The following is a 14,671-nucleotide window of genomic DNA, read 5'->3' on the forward strand; positions in this document are numbered from 1 at the left end:
TACTGTTTGAATAAAAACTGAAGGCGTCTAGGTTGCTGGCCAAATTTGTCATCACCTGTCAATGAATTCAGTATCCTCAGTCAGACCGGCCGATATCGTCCGGCGGACTGTTATAACTTATAAGTCAGTGGTCGGCTTAAGATCGTACAACGATTACTATAGCACGAGTAGTACATATTAGTAAACAATGATTGGCGATTAGTTAAGCAACATGATAATGAGTGTCGACACAATTGTAGACCAACCTCGGTGACCGATCATACGGCCACTAAATTATTTAAACAATAAACAGTCTCAATGAAATGAAATGAAATGAAAACATTTATTTTCAGGCAACTATTGGCCCATAGATAAATACCTTAAAACTAGCATACATATTAATACAAAATATATCTTAAAACTAAAAACACAATTATGGCTGCGATGCAATGAAACTATATGTCGGCGGCCGATCGTAAGATCAGGCAGATCTGATGTTCCTGTGTATTGTTTTGAGGATAGTCACATTAAACCAATATATAGGTTCGTTAGGTTGCTTCAGATGCCCGAAGGGCAAACTGCCCAGAAATAGGAGCCCCGCGTAGCAGGGCTCCGTCGACTCAGGGAACGAGTCAAAGACTTTCACGTTTCACGATATGCCTAGGAATTTCACGATATGCCTGATCTTACGATCGGCCGCCGACATGTATATCACTACACCTTATAAAACAAAATCTCCTGTCGCGTGTGTATTGTAAGAGTAAAAACACCAGACACCACTTTATAACAACATTTATTAGGGAATCACAAATATTAGAATATAGTTCTGAAAATAATATGCAAGGACGCTCTCGCGTAAAACCAATCTAATATGGACGACCACCTCTAGTGATGTGACATTGTCGGTTATCGTAGTGATGTCAAACACCGACGGATGACGATCTCGCCGTATAGCTCGGCCATCTTCTGACCCGACCTACGTCCCGTCAGGTCACTGTTATCAAGGCCGCCACTGAAGACTGCCGCAGCCAATGCAGTCGCAGCAAGCTGGGCCTTCACCAGGTGGCGGTAGCCTCCACCAGTTCATTACTGGTTGGCTCCTCAACTGGTGGGAGGCTAACGTGGGACACGTCTCATGCATGTGCATAGTTGCCCTCCAATACAGCACATGTAAACAGTACAAACTCTTATTCACAAAACTTTGTAACATACATGTGAAAAGCCTCAGTTCCTTAATATAACAAGGCGTTATAATTCACCCTAGCGCCATCGACAGGCTTTGACATTAGCATACCACAATGTTGTTCAAAATAATCATGATAAGGTTTCGATGATATATTAATGCGCAAATGGCACAGTTAGACCCTTTGATCACAGGTCCGGCTTGATAGCCATAAAATTATACCGTAATAACCATCACAGTCAAAAGGTCTACTTCTGTAAATACATGAGAAAGATGCAGTTATGATTGGATAGAACTCATGGGCGCTCTTTAGCAATATTGTTAATAAATTACATCATAATCACCCTTAATGGCGACGTAATGAAGTAGGTACTTCATGTCACCGCTTTCTAGCATCGTGAATAATGGCAGATAACCACAGATTATTAAACAAAAGAAAACATTACCGAGTTAAAATACCACATGCAGGCTAGAATACCACTGCCCTTGTAGGGACAGCGACCGTAGAAGTCAGCCCTTCACGATAAGGCTGTCACGGAGCCCATTGCACGCACTCGTTCTACTGGGCATCTTGAACCGGCACTATCTCAACCTCTACTGGGTCCGGAACTGCGCCAGCAATCTCTAAAAGGTATTAGTGCAAGCAACCCTTTCAAGGTAACCTTGAGATCATCAGTATTAAGGTCATTTAAATATCCTTTTGTAAACAAAGTCTCAAGCCAACCTCTCAAGGTCAACAACAAATAGTACGATATAGATAAAACAGTTATCGGTAGTAGAAATAATGGTCCTCTTAAGGATAATCTCATATCACATACAATGGACCGCCTCTTAAGGCCTACACTGCAGATACCAGGAACAAACTAGCATCTTAAGAATAGTACTATGTTATAAGCAATGGACCGCCTCTTAAGGCCTACACTGCGGAAACCAAAAACAACTAGCCTCTTAAGGATAGTATTGTCATCAGCAATGGACCGCCTCTTAAGGCCTACACTGCAGAAACCAAAAACAACTAGCCTCTTAAGGATAGTTAATACTATGACATAATTGTCATCAGCTATGGACCGCCTCTTAAGGCCTACACTGCAGAAACCAAAAACAACTAGCCTCTTAAGGATAGTTAATACTATGACATAATTGTCATCAGCAATGGACCGCCTCTTAAGGCCTACACTGCAGAAACCAAAAACAACTAGCCTCTTAAGGATAGTAATGTCATCAGCAATGGACCGCCTCTTAAGGCCTACACTGCAGAAACCAAAAACAACTAGCCTCTTAAGGATAGTTAATACTATGACATAATTGTCATCAGCAATGGACCGCCTCTTAAGGCCTACACTGCAGAAACCAAAAACAACTAGCCTCTTAAGGATAGTAATGTCATCAGCAATGGACCGCCTCTTAAGGCCTACACTGCAGAAACCAAAAACAACTAGCCTCTTAAGGTTAGTATTATATCATCAGCAATGGACCGCCTCTTAAGGCCTACACTGCAGAAACCAAAAACAACTAGCCTCTTAAGGTTAGTATTATATCATCAGCAATGGACCGCCTCTTAAGGCCTACACTGCAGAAACCAAAAACTACTAGCCTCTTAAGGTTAGTATTATGTCATCAGCAATGGACCGCCTCTTAAGGCCTACACTGCAGAAACCAAAAACTACTAGCCTCTTAAGGTTAGTATTATGTCATCAGCAATGGACCGCCTCTTAAGGCCTACACTGCAGAAACCAATAACAGATAGTGACAAGCAACAGACCGCTCCTTCAAGCCTTTGTTGCGATTACCGGCGCCAGGAATTAGCCTCTTAAGGATAGCATCCCTTGCCAAGACAAAAGTAACAGCCTTTCTTAAAGAGCACACAATAATTAAAGCTCTATAGCAGACATTGAAGCAACCGGTAGAATTATGAACCAGCCTTTAGAGTAAAATGGTTAACAGTGAGGTGGCATAAAATAACATATCGCAAGCATTACCATGGTTACTACAATATTTAATCAAGCACAATGTGTTTATTTTCTAGGTTTTGTCGGCAAACCCGTTAACAAAACACATTAGTATGACAACAGTAACCCAGTTCTAAATCTGGAATAAAACAAAATCACAACTCGGTTCCTAATCCGAGAGTATGAAATATAAATAATAACTCAGTTCTTAATCCGAGTGTTCAATAAAAGTATAACTCAGTCTTAGTCTGAAAATATAGCCAGTTCTTAATCTGAAAACGGTACCTGAAATAACAGCATTTGCCTTCATTAGTCGGGAAACCCGTTAACAAAACACATTAGTATGACTACAGTAACACAGTTCTAAATCTGAAATTAAAACAAAGTCACAACTCGGTTCCTAATCCGAGAGTAAGTAATATAAATAAAATAATAACTCAGTTCTCAATCCGAGTGTCTAATAAAATTATATCTCAGTTCTGAGAATATACTTGTCGTCAGTTCTTAATCTGAAAACGGTACCTGAAATAGCAGCATTTGGCGTTAATATGGAAAATATAGGATAGTAAGCAGTTGCTACTATGCAACCAATGTAAATGATCATGTGCAACTTGGCGTGCCTCTTCCGTGCCCCTAAATAAAGGCAACACTCTTACTATACCACGGTTGAACTACCGTAGAGCCTGAACAGAAGTTCATGTTATCGAGGTTCCTCTGTTACCCAGGTTCGCCTTACCGAGGTTTCACAAATTTGTATTTTCAACCATCATGAAAGTGTATATTGATAATGATCAATCAGCTGAATCAATGGCACATATGCTTAAACCATAAAGCTTTCAATCCCAAGACACATGGTTGATTTTCTTCAGCTGTATATGTGCATTTTATGTGTAGGTAACTCATCACATCATCTTATACCTGCACAAAACTAAATAATTTTGTTAAATGCCATGCAAGCACACATTTAAAGGTAAATGAGTTCATAACATAATAAACCACAGTTTATGCAGTTTGCAAAACAAGAAACATTATAATTATTATTGTTTAATTTTTTTTTAACTTCTGATTTATGAAACCCAGAAGCAATAAGTGTACTGTTTTATAATGCAAACAGTACCATAACACACTACAAGTTCAGACGAAAACCATTAATAACTTCAAACAGTAACTCATGATGACATGATATCCTTCGGTCAATGTTCAGCAGCAGTGAACGGGTTAAAATAGTTACTTAGAAAGCTTTAACCAAGCTATTTACCTTCGTTTGATATTCATCCATTTAACATTTAACTGACCGGTACGTTTAGAGTCCAGTAGCAATTGTATGTAAAAGACATGTACATCATGTAGACCGTCAAAGTCTATATTGACTCCTGAAAGAATTCACCTTGCTTACCATTAGCATCAACTGGCTTTACCAGTGTCATATTCAGCTCAGTAAATAAATATCTAGTTCAATATGTCCATCTCTTCGATAAGATTTAAACATTGGAATCTCCTGTAATCATAATTCATAAGTGCAAGTATATGATTACAACTTATGGTCAAAACTTCACCAGCAATCAAGTTTTGTTATAAGGAAATGCATCTGAAAAATACTGCTAGAACACCAAAGATAATCATTGTCAATAACTCAAACACTTGACAATGTCATAGCAATAACATTCTCTTTATTTGGTAAGTCTGTTTAAATATATGTCTTTGGTACATTTTATAACATGACATTTTGTGAAAAATATTTGCATTGCAAACATAAACCAACATCCCTATGAACAAAACAATCACAACACAACATACTAGTTGTATGCAACGGTTGGATAAACATTTTATTCATAATTAATAAAATAATATGTACAGACAGAAATGATCCTTGTTAATTTTCTTGACACTTCTACTGAGATACTACCTTATAATATATATCAGTATGTCTCCAACTTAATATGAATCGCAAGGATGTATGAGGTTATATGAGATATGAAACATCTTTTACAATATTCAGCCCGAGGATGATCCGGAAACATGGAGCGACTAAACCTGTCACAGACAATACTAACCAGCTACAAATAGATGCCAATAACTCCTTTTGCTTATTCACAAAGCGCATTTTACCAACCCAGTCCATGTAACACACTAACCATTAGTATCCATGTAAAACATGAACAATCATTTTATTTCTAAATAAATACCTCATTTTCCATGACATCAGAGATTAGTCCCTTATCAACATTTTCTGCATATAATGAATTACCTGAACATAATATAACTGGCATCCATAACCAACTAACTTTGAAATATTATCCATGTCGATTTGGGTTCATTATAGAGATCTGAGCTGATAGGCGCTCTAATGCCTTCAACGGTATGGTAATTCACTTCAAGAATCATTGCTGTCAAATTTCTGGAAATTACACAACTCAAAAACATACTAACAAAGCATTATTTCAGTTGCAATAAGCATGTTTTACACACACACTTATGTGAAACAACAATTCACTTTCCTTACCGGTTTGAGATTTTGAAAACTTGGAATCTATTTTAATTAGACTGTAAAGGGAAAGTATTAAGTAGCACTCATTGTTAATTGTGAGAGCATAATATCACCATACACATAGTATCAATCAAGGCTAAATTTATATTACCAAACTTGTTTGTATGGCTTTTACTTGAATATAATTCTCACACCGGAATACAAATCTTAGAAAATGATTATAGCATTGTGTTAATGTGTCAGGTGTATATAATCACATTATGTTATGTATCTGAAAGCACATGAATCACAAAAATAACACAACATATAAGAGAAGCAGTGAATATTTACCACTATGGCCGGGGCCATTCCGGGGAACGTTCCAGGGAACATTCTTATCTGTTGGATCAACGACTTCTTACCTGAGTTAACTTTAATTCTTACTTTGTAATCCCAAGGATTTCCTTTATTCATACCATACTGTCAGCCTATGTCTTGTAATCTTCTGCTGTGAATATTGTAATACATATTCATCATCATCATGGAATCAGCTTTATTACACTGTCCATATGTATTTTTTTTTTAGCCAGACATGTTCATTTATGATGGACAGTAAACTGAAATAGATATCTGAAAGTAAACACAACAAAAGGCAAAGGTACAGTACGTCGGCAGCCGACAGTGGTTTAGTAGGTTAGTTAGGTTATCCTTGTAGGTCTTGGACGGTAAGACCTTGTATATTTTAATCCCTAACTGATGAGTGGTGTTGATGCGTTTACTCATTACAATCAGTTTCATTATTTTATACATATAACGATAACGTTCAATAACAATGAAACAAGAAAGGACTACGCCCGGTTAATTTTGTATTGCCAATTTCCGACAAATTATATCGCAGTAGGCGAAAAGTTCACATCGCACTTCTGAAGCTGTAAGAGTAAAAACACCAGACACCACTTTATAACAACATTTATTAGGGAATCACAAATATTAGAATATAGTTCTGAAAATAATATGCAAGGACGCTCTCGCGTAAAACCAATCTAATATGGACGACCACCTCTAGTGATGTGACATTGTCGGTTATCGTAGTGATGTCAAACACCGACGGATGACGATCTCGCCGTATAGTATGTTCGCGATAAACTCAAAAACTACTGAAAGATTTTTCATGCAATTTTCACCTATCGATAGAGTGATTCTTAATGGAAGGTCGAGTAGTACGAGTATTCGGTATCCAGTTTCGAAATTAAAGTTTCCTAAGTTTACTATATTTTTTTTTCTTTTTTAGGGTTCCGTACCCGAAGGGGACCCTATTACTAAGACTCCGCTGTCCATCCGTCCGTCCTTCTGTCACCAGGCTGTATCTCACGAACCGTGATTGCTAGACAGTTGAAATTTTCACAGATGATGTATTAGTATAAAATAAAGATTTAAGTGGGGCTCCCATACAACAAACGTGATTTTTGACCGAAGTTAAGCAACATCGGCGGGGTCAGTACTTGGATAGGTGACCGTTTTTATAGATAATGGTACGGAACCCTTCGGGTGCGAGTCCGACTCGCACTTGGCCGGTTTTTTAAACTCTCCGGAGCTTGCACCAATCTGTTACAATCCACGATATGTTTTTTAGAAACAAGCAATATGAAATCAAGTATCACACTCTTAGCATAGAGAAATATTTTATTTTATAAACACGATTTAAATACCCATTACGGCATTAATACACCTGTCAACACAAAAGTCGGACATGACACCCCTTCACAACACTCGACTTTACAAACATAACTCACCACTAAAACAATCCAAAATATAACTTATTCCTAATATAATAAGAACTTCAGTAAATCACAGTTAAGTTGGTCGTATCCCGGGTGAAATGCGTTTTTAAAACTGCGTATGAGTCTCTAAGGTTATGCTAATTTGAATCGTCGTGTGAAATGTTAAGGTTGTTTTTTAAATGGCATAGGAATTTAGATGCTGGCTATTATATCATTTAATTGATTTGCAGGTAATGAGGATAATATGATGGGTTTGGAGGCAAATCTTTTTAGGGATTTAAAGTAAAATAAGTATTTTTTTAAGTTGAACTAAGTTAACTAACTAGCAGGAATGATGTAGGGTCATTGCGCCAGTTTTCGTCCTGATGACGAAATTTGAATATAAACCTACATTGCTGCACAACTTTGGACTTATTGCAATCCTTAATGTCTAAACAAGACATCTATCTACAAAAAAAATTGATATTTCGCAAATAGAAATTTTTTAAAATGAAATATATTATTTTCTAACCCTTCAATGACCCTATAGTATATGCGGAAAGAGAAGAGTCTTGGAATGTAAGGGAGCCTATACATACTACGGGTAGGTACGACTCTTCTTTTTCCGCATAGACTGAGTATAAGATTATTTTATACTATATTTACAAAATCCGGCCGTTTTTTACCGCGAGCGTAATTTCCTAGACCTTTTTTAGTGCTTACAATACGCACGAATAAAAGTGCAAAAAATGACACTTCCACCGGTGTTTCTATATGAAAATAATTGCGCAAACAATACGGAACATCGAGTAATTATATGCTTTAAGTAGCTAATAGCTATATTAGCTATGATGCCGGATGACTTTTACCAAGGAACGATAAGAAATTGACAATCTAGAATATTTTATACCTATACCTACGCGTGGCTGAAGAAAATTTTGTAAAGATGCCACGAATCTTAGGTAACTATTCGATATTCGGCGTATTTTGCCACTGTTCCGAATATTCGATATTCGGCCGAATAGTTAGCAATATCTCTTACACCTACCTAAAAAGATAAATTACGCAATAAAAATAATCGCAAACAAAAGAGTTTTTGCGGAAAGAGAAAGAGTATTGGTTCCCATATATTCCACGACTCTTCTCTTTCCGCACAAATTCTACATATATATGTCGGCGGCCGATCGTAAGATCTGGCATATCGTGAAATTCCTAGGCATATAGTGAGACGTGAAAATCTTTGACTCGTTCCCTGAGTCGACGAAGCCCCGCTACGCGGGGCTCCTATTTCTGGGCAGTTTGCCCTTCGGGCATCTGAAGCAACCTAACGAACCTATCTTACCTATAAGTACTTATATTGGTTTAATGTGACTATCCTCAAAACAATACACAGGAACATTACGATCTGCCTGATCTTACGATCGGCGGCCGACATATATATAATCAGTATTATAATTTTGTCGTACTTTCTCTTTAATACTAAATATTGATCATATCAAATACGGATATAGGTAATTTATCTTAAAATACTACACAATAAACTATTACGATTATAACTGTCAACATATTTAATAATACGATAAATTACAACTATCTAGATAAATTATTGAAATATGTTTAACATTATTTATGACTACATTTAACAAATTGCATAATAAATTTAACCACAGTAGTTAACTTCAGTAATTGCTAAACCGGTTCCGGTGTGGTTCTAAGGTGAGATTCGCTGTAAGGTAAATACTTATAAAAATTAATTGACACTTAAAATGTTAACTACACTTGTGTGCTGGATTATAAATGGCATAGAAATTTCTACTTAAACTGCAAAACGTAATTCAAGACCAATAACAAAAAACAGTAAGACAATGTTGCCACTGCAATAATTTGTTTATAAATAGTAAATTCCTTTTGATAAATAATCACGCTAAGATAATTTATTTATTAGTAATTTTACTCCTGCGATTAAAAAAAGTGCTTTTATTTACTTATTTTTACATAAATACGAGACGCGCTAGTAAAAAACTGGCAACATTTCTTACTTTTCTTGGTCTTGAATTACGTTTTGCAGTTTAGAATCGTTAGCGCTTGCGATTCTTATGGGATATGTATCAACTATCAGTGGCGGCGTGTCAAACATATATCCTTAGGCTAGCCGGAGCTACTTGGGCTTACATATTTCCTTTACAACTCTGCTCAGAAGTCCAAAAACAGGCAAGCCGGTGGGAGTCGAGTTTTATGGACGCGCCGCCACTGATAGGTACATATGCCATATTTGTGTGCATATGGAATGCAGGGTATCATGTGCATCACGTATGTGTTACATACGTATCTAGAGTTAGACCAAGAAAAGTCTGCAACGATTTTGATAGCCCACGCAGTGCAAGTGTTATTTAAACGTCATAATTTCATAGAAGTTTGACGTTTAAAACAACGCTTGCACTGCGTGTGCTATCAAAATCGATGCAGACTTTTCTTGGTGTAACTCTAATTAATAGTAGTTTATGTGACATTATGCAAGGTATTAAAATACGAATGTGAGTTTAAGAAATGAAGTGAAAGCTAGTTTCATAAAAATGTTGACCGAATCTCACTTATGATAAGAGTATCTACTTCCTAATACCTACTATACCTATGACATCTATGTAGTATAATAGGTATCAGTGGCGGAGCGTCCATAGAACTCGATTCCCATCGGCTTGTCTGATATTCAGGCTCTTAGGCCATTTTCTTTAAACTTATGAAGAAAAGGAAGGGCAAATTGGGCCTTATTCGACATGTACAACTGTCGAATTTCGCGTCAACTTCAATTCAACAGTTGAAGTTCATCAAGTGCGGGTAGTTCATTTGGTACAACCAATATTAAAAAAAAAATAACTTTGTTTTATTATTACTTTAAGGTTTGTAATGGTTTGGTCTGGTTGTCACCTTACTGTGGATTGCGAATGTCAAATTTTGACAAGTAATGATTCGATTCAACGGAAGTTCAACATGCGATGTCAAAAGTGGCATGTCGAATAAGGCCCCTTAGCTACGGCTTGCCTACGAACAATCTAGAAGCGCCGCCACTGATAGGTATAATTATTTTCTAAAGGTGCAGGCTCCGTAAATCAAAACAAACCAATTTAGACGAAAGGTTAAAGTGGTCAACTTATCATTAAGATAATCACCTATGAAAGTAATTAGCACTTGCATAGAAAAGGTAAAACAATAACAACAAAAACAAATTATCGGAAATATTTAAATATGAGTCATTTTATTCATTAAATACTTATACTTAATAATACAGTAGAATTTCGATAACTCGAATCTCGTTAAATAGTGATTCTCAATAAGTCGAAAAAAATGCAATTTCCTACCGTCTGTGCAAAGAATAATACAGTCAGTTATAGAAACTAGTATCAAGAATGAAATTTTAGACAAAAAACATTAGTTATTTGTACAACAAGAGATCAAAGTTTGATATTTCTTCGAGTGCTTACTTTGAGTCCCGTGCAAGCGAAAGATTCTGTAATAGATTCACGAGCGTAGCGAGTGAGCAAAATGCGATTTTGCTCACTGAGTGAGACAAAATGACTCAGTGAGCAAAATCGCATTTTGCTCACTGTTTTTAAGAAGCAAAGTACCCTTGTTCGAGCTGCTGAGGTGAAAAATTATTTAATATTTTGACAAATGTTGTGACGGTTTAAAAATCCGACGCTTACAAAAAATTTACGCTCGTTGTAGCTTTATATGTTGTATTTAGTACGCAAATTGCTACAAATAATGTTACAATGTAGCACATGTTTATGCAATGTTTATGTAACCGATAAAATTCGCATAAAGTTTGATCTACGCCTCCGTAATGTTTAATATGAGTATAAGGTCAGGGCTCTATAGAATCAAAGTTTCGTCCGAGTATCACTTGAATATAAAATTGGGATAGAGCACAAAACAAAACATATCACTGCACCTTATAAAACAAAGTCCCCCGCCGCGTCTGTTTGTATGTATGTAGGTATGTATGTTCGCCATAAACTCAAATACTACTGAACGGATTTTCATGCGGTTTTCACCTATCAATGTCCTCGACGAAGGTTTAGGTGTGTAATTTGTTAAGGTTTTGTGTAATGTTAATATAATAAAGTGAACTTATTTTTAGGTAACTATATATATAGTTATTTATTTAGCATTAAAAATAAGGCAAAAATCTTGATGCGTCTTATAATTAAAAAACATAATATTTTAAAAATAAGTTACGGCAAATATGTAACAATTATGAATCTAATACGATCTTTTATATTCTTCTGTTTTTTTATAAGTAATAGTTACCGATTTTTAAAAAGCGTTTTTTAATTAAAAGACATGTCAAGATCGCTTACCTTCTTTCAAGTTCTTTCTAATGCTACAAAAACGAACTATACCACTTTACTTGTATTTAAACTTCACACCTACATATTCTTGATAATTTATTTATTTAAACTTTATTGCACAATATCTATACAACAATGTACAAATGGCGGACTTAATGCCAAATGGCAATAATTTACATAATCTAGTGAATTCTAGTGTACAAAAGAATATTTATTTTTAGACGGAAAAATGCTAATTTTCTCTGTTTATTGTATGTTAAACTTTGAAGTACCTAAGTATATATCTATATATGAGTAGTTGCCTAATATTGAATGATAGTTGATTTCGTTTTTTGCTTACTTAATCTGAATTTAATGTAATGTTAATTCTAAATTTTAGGTACCTACATCGAACGGTCTTTGAGAAAAACGCATTTAACTGATTTTCAAGACCGTTTGATGTAGGTACCTAAAATTTGGAATACTTTGAGAAAAACGCATTTAACTGATTTTCAAGACCGAAGTGATCCCATAAATAAGAGCACCGTGAACAAAGTATTTTTTGACTCAGTTAAACAACGTTGCATACAATACTTTTTCTACGACATATCACTTACTTTGAAATAGAATTGTAAATTTAACAAATATTTTTATTTATTTATTTAAACCTTTGGGAAACAAACAGCCAAAAACAACACATATAGTAAATCAGATAACACATTCACAAGCCACACAGTTTCCACTAATGAATAATAACAGTTATGTTGCTCAGAATCTAACATTAATACAATTCAAACTTAAACCTAATTTAACATTAATAGAATTTACAACATGCAAAACTCGAATACCTAATTTGAATTGTTGTAATAACAGACATAAAAACAACATGTGAACATTGGAAAGTATTATGTAATATAGTTACTAATGGATATTATTTTTATTATTAACTGTACTTTTTATTGCCGAAACAAACTGTTGTAATGATAAATGAAATATATCAATATCAGAAAATTTTTCATTATAAGTTCTACACGCTCTAACTAAGAAGCTATTTCTTGCATATGTAAAGCTCTTTTAAATCAAGAAGTAGCAAAAATGGAGGGTACGGGCGGGAAAAGAATGAACGAATAAATAAAATTAGAAAAAAAAATGTCTATGGTTCACTTATTTGTCAGAGATGTCATTTAAAATAAGGTTGGCAACAATGTATTTCATTCAATATTTTTTAAGTGGTCATCTTAGTAGTCATTACACGAAGTATCGTAAAATCGTCAAAAAGATACTGCGTGTATGCACAAATTCTTTTTTGGGGAATAGACTAAAGACTTGTCTTGACAACTATAAGGTAGGGTTTTAAAGGTGTGTGCACGACCCTTTAAATGGCAAATAAAAGTACGGGAGTAGAAAAAAATCATAATAGGTAATTAACTGTACAAATGATTAATTTCAAGTTTATTTTTACCGGCTTAGTGTTCCGTCGGCCAAAGGTCTTCGGCGAATAACAATAAATTACAATATTTTACAGGAACAGTTATCTTGTTGAGTTGAAGAGATCGCTGTTAGCGATAAGGCCGTCCGCCAATGTCGGGGGCTACCTGCGTTAACTTTAATATTATAAATGTTAATCTGTTAATAAGATTTTTTTGCGTGGTCATTTTCCATTTAGTTTTTCTTTTATATAAAGATAAGATAAAAAGACAAAAAATGGTTTATTCAAGTAGGCATATTACAATGCGCTTATGAACGTCAAATAAACCTTTGCCGGCTCCAACCGTACACCTCTGCCCCGAGAAGATTTTAAATCCCCCCTCATTTGGAGGACCCTCCTCTTTTTTTATTAGTCTTATTCAACGTTAAAATAAAATGAATGAAATAAGTAGGTTAGAGTGGTACTTTTTTTTAAAATACCTATATGTAACATAGTCTTGAGTACCTATAATTTTTTTGTAAGTTGTTTTTTTTTTAGTTTTTTGGTACAGTCACCTGCAATAATATTTATTTATTTAAACTTTATTCCACAAAATACAAATAAAATGTACAAATAGCGGACTTAATGCCTCAAGGCATTCTCTACCAGTCAACCATAGGGCAATATGTTACACAACGAAGGCCGCAAAAATATCTGACACGATTTTATTTCTAGAGTCACAAATTTTGCGGCCTTCGAAGAGTAACATATTATTGCAGGTGACTGTATTCTCATGGTGAAATGAGACTAGGTATTTATCATAGCGATAAATACCTAGTCTCATCTCACAATAATATTATGACATATCATGATGACAATTATGATAATTTTTTATAGCTTTTAAATAAATAAAAAGCCCTTATAAATATTAAGGGACGTACTTATTAAATGCCACATGTAACCAGTCATGGCAAACTTGTAATCATTGCACCCTTGGCTCAAAATTAAAAAGTCACCGGCTCAATAAGCAAGATTGCGAATAAACCTGTTACGCAACAAAAAATCGAACCATACCTGTCAAGAAATAAGGTCAACGTTCCGCCACTTGCACAAGATCCATTATTGTTTAACACAAATTAAACTAATTATGCACTTTTACACGCACGGCGAAAATAATGTACATTTTTTTTACACTTATTTAACAGTCACAATTTGTTTTATAAACCTTTTTGGTTATTAAAAAGTCACTCAACGATTTTTTCTGTCATCGAAGTTTGCCGCGTTAAGTTTTGGCGGGATCCAAAATGGCGGCGATACGTGCTCCTCGCACCGCTGCCGACCGATACTGACCACGCTACGTATGCAACGTGGTGCTTCTGCCACATCCCTGCACATCATTACACTCTTATTACAAACAATATAGAGTTCAAATTTGTAAAGCTAGTTGCGTATAAAAATGCAACGTGGTGATTTTTGGCATATCATTCAAATGCGTTCGACTTACATCTTATTGTCATATTTTTAAAGTCTAATTTAGTTTGATTTAGGTGTATTGAAGATTTGTAAAGAGTATCGTACGATACGATGTAAAAGTGGC

General features: G+C 35.3%; 1 protein-coding gene across 3 annotated transcripts in view; it reads right to left on the reverse strand.

Annotated features, from left to right (window-relative positions):
- The window catches only part of LOC134676270 (uncharacterized), a 94,640-nt gene extending 80,218 nt beyond the window's left edge, over positions 1-14,422 (reverse strand). For 2 of the 3 annotated variants that reach the window (XM_063534637.1, XM_063534638.1), the window contains exon 1: positions 14,149-14,421. The gene's annotated coding sequence lies outside the window, so the exon portion shown is untranslated. Of the gene's footprint in view, positions 1-14,148 lie in introns of all 3 variants that reach the window. The other variant, XM_063534639.1, reaches the window with a different exon arrangement.
- Positions 14,423-14,671: the final 249 nt, after the last annotated feature.

The sequence above is a fragment of the Cydia fagiglandana genome, chromosome 24 (genome assembly GCF_963556715.1).
Source record: "Cydia fagiglandana chromosome 24, ilCydFagi1.1, whole genome shotgun sequence".
Lineage (NCBI taxonomy): Eukaryota > Metazoa > Arthropoda > Insecta > Lepidoptera > Tortricidae > Cydia > Cydia fagiglandana.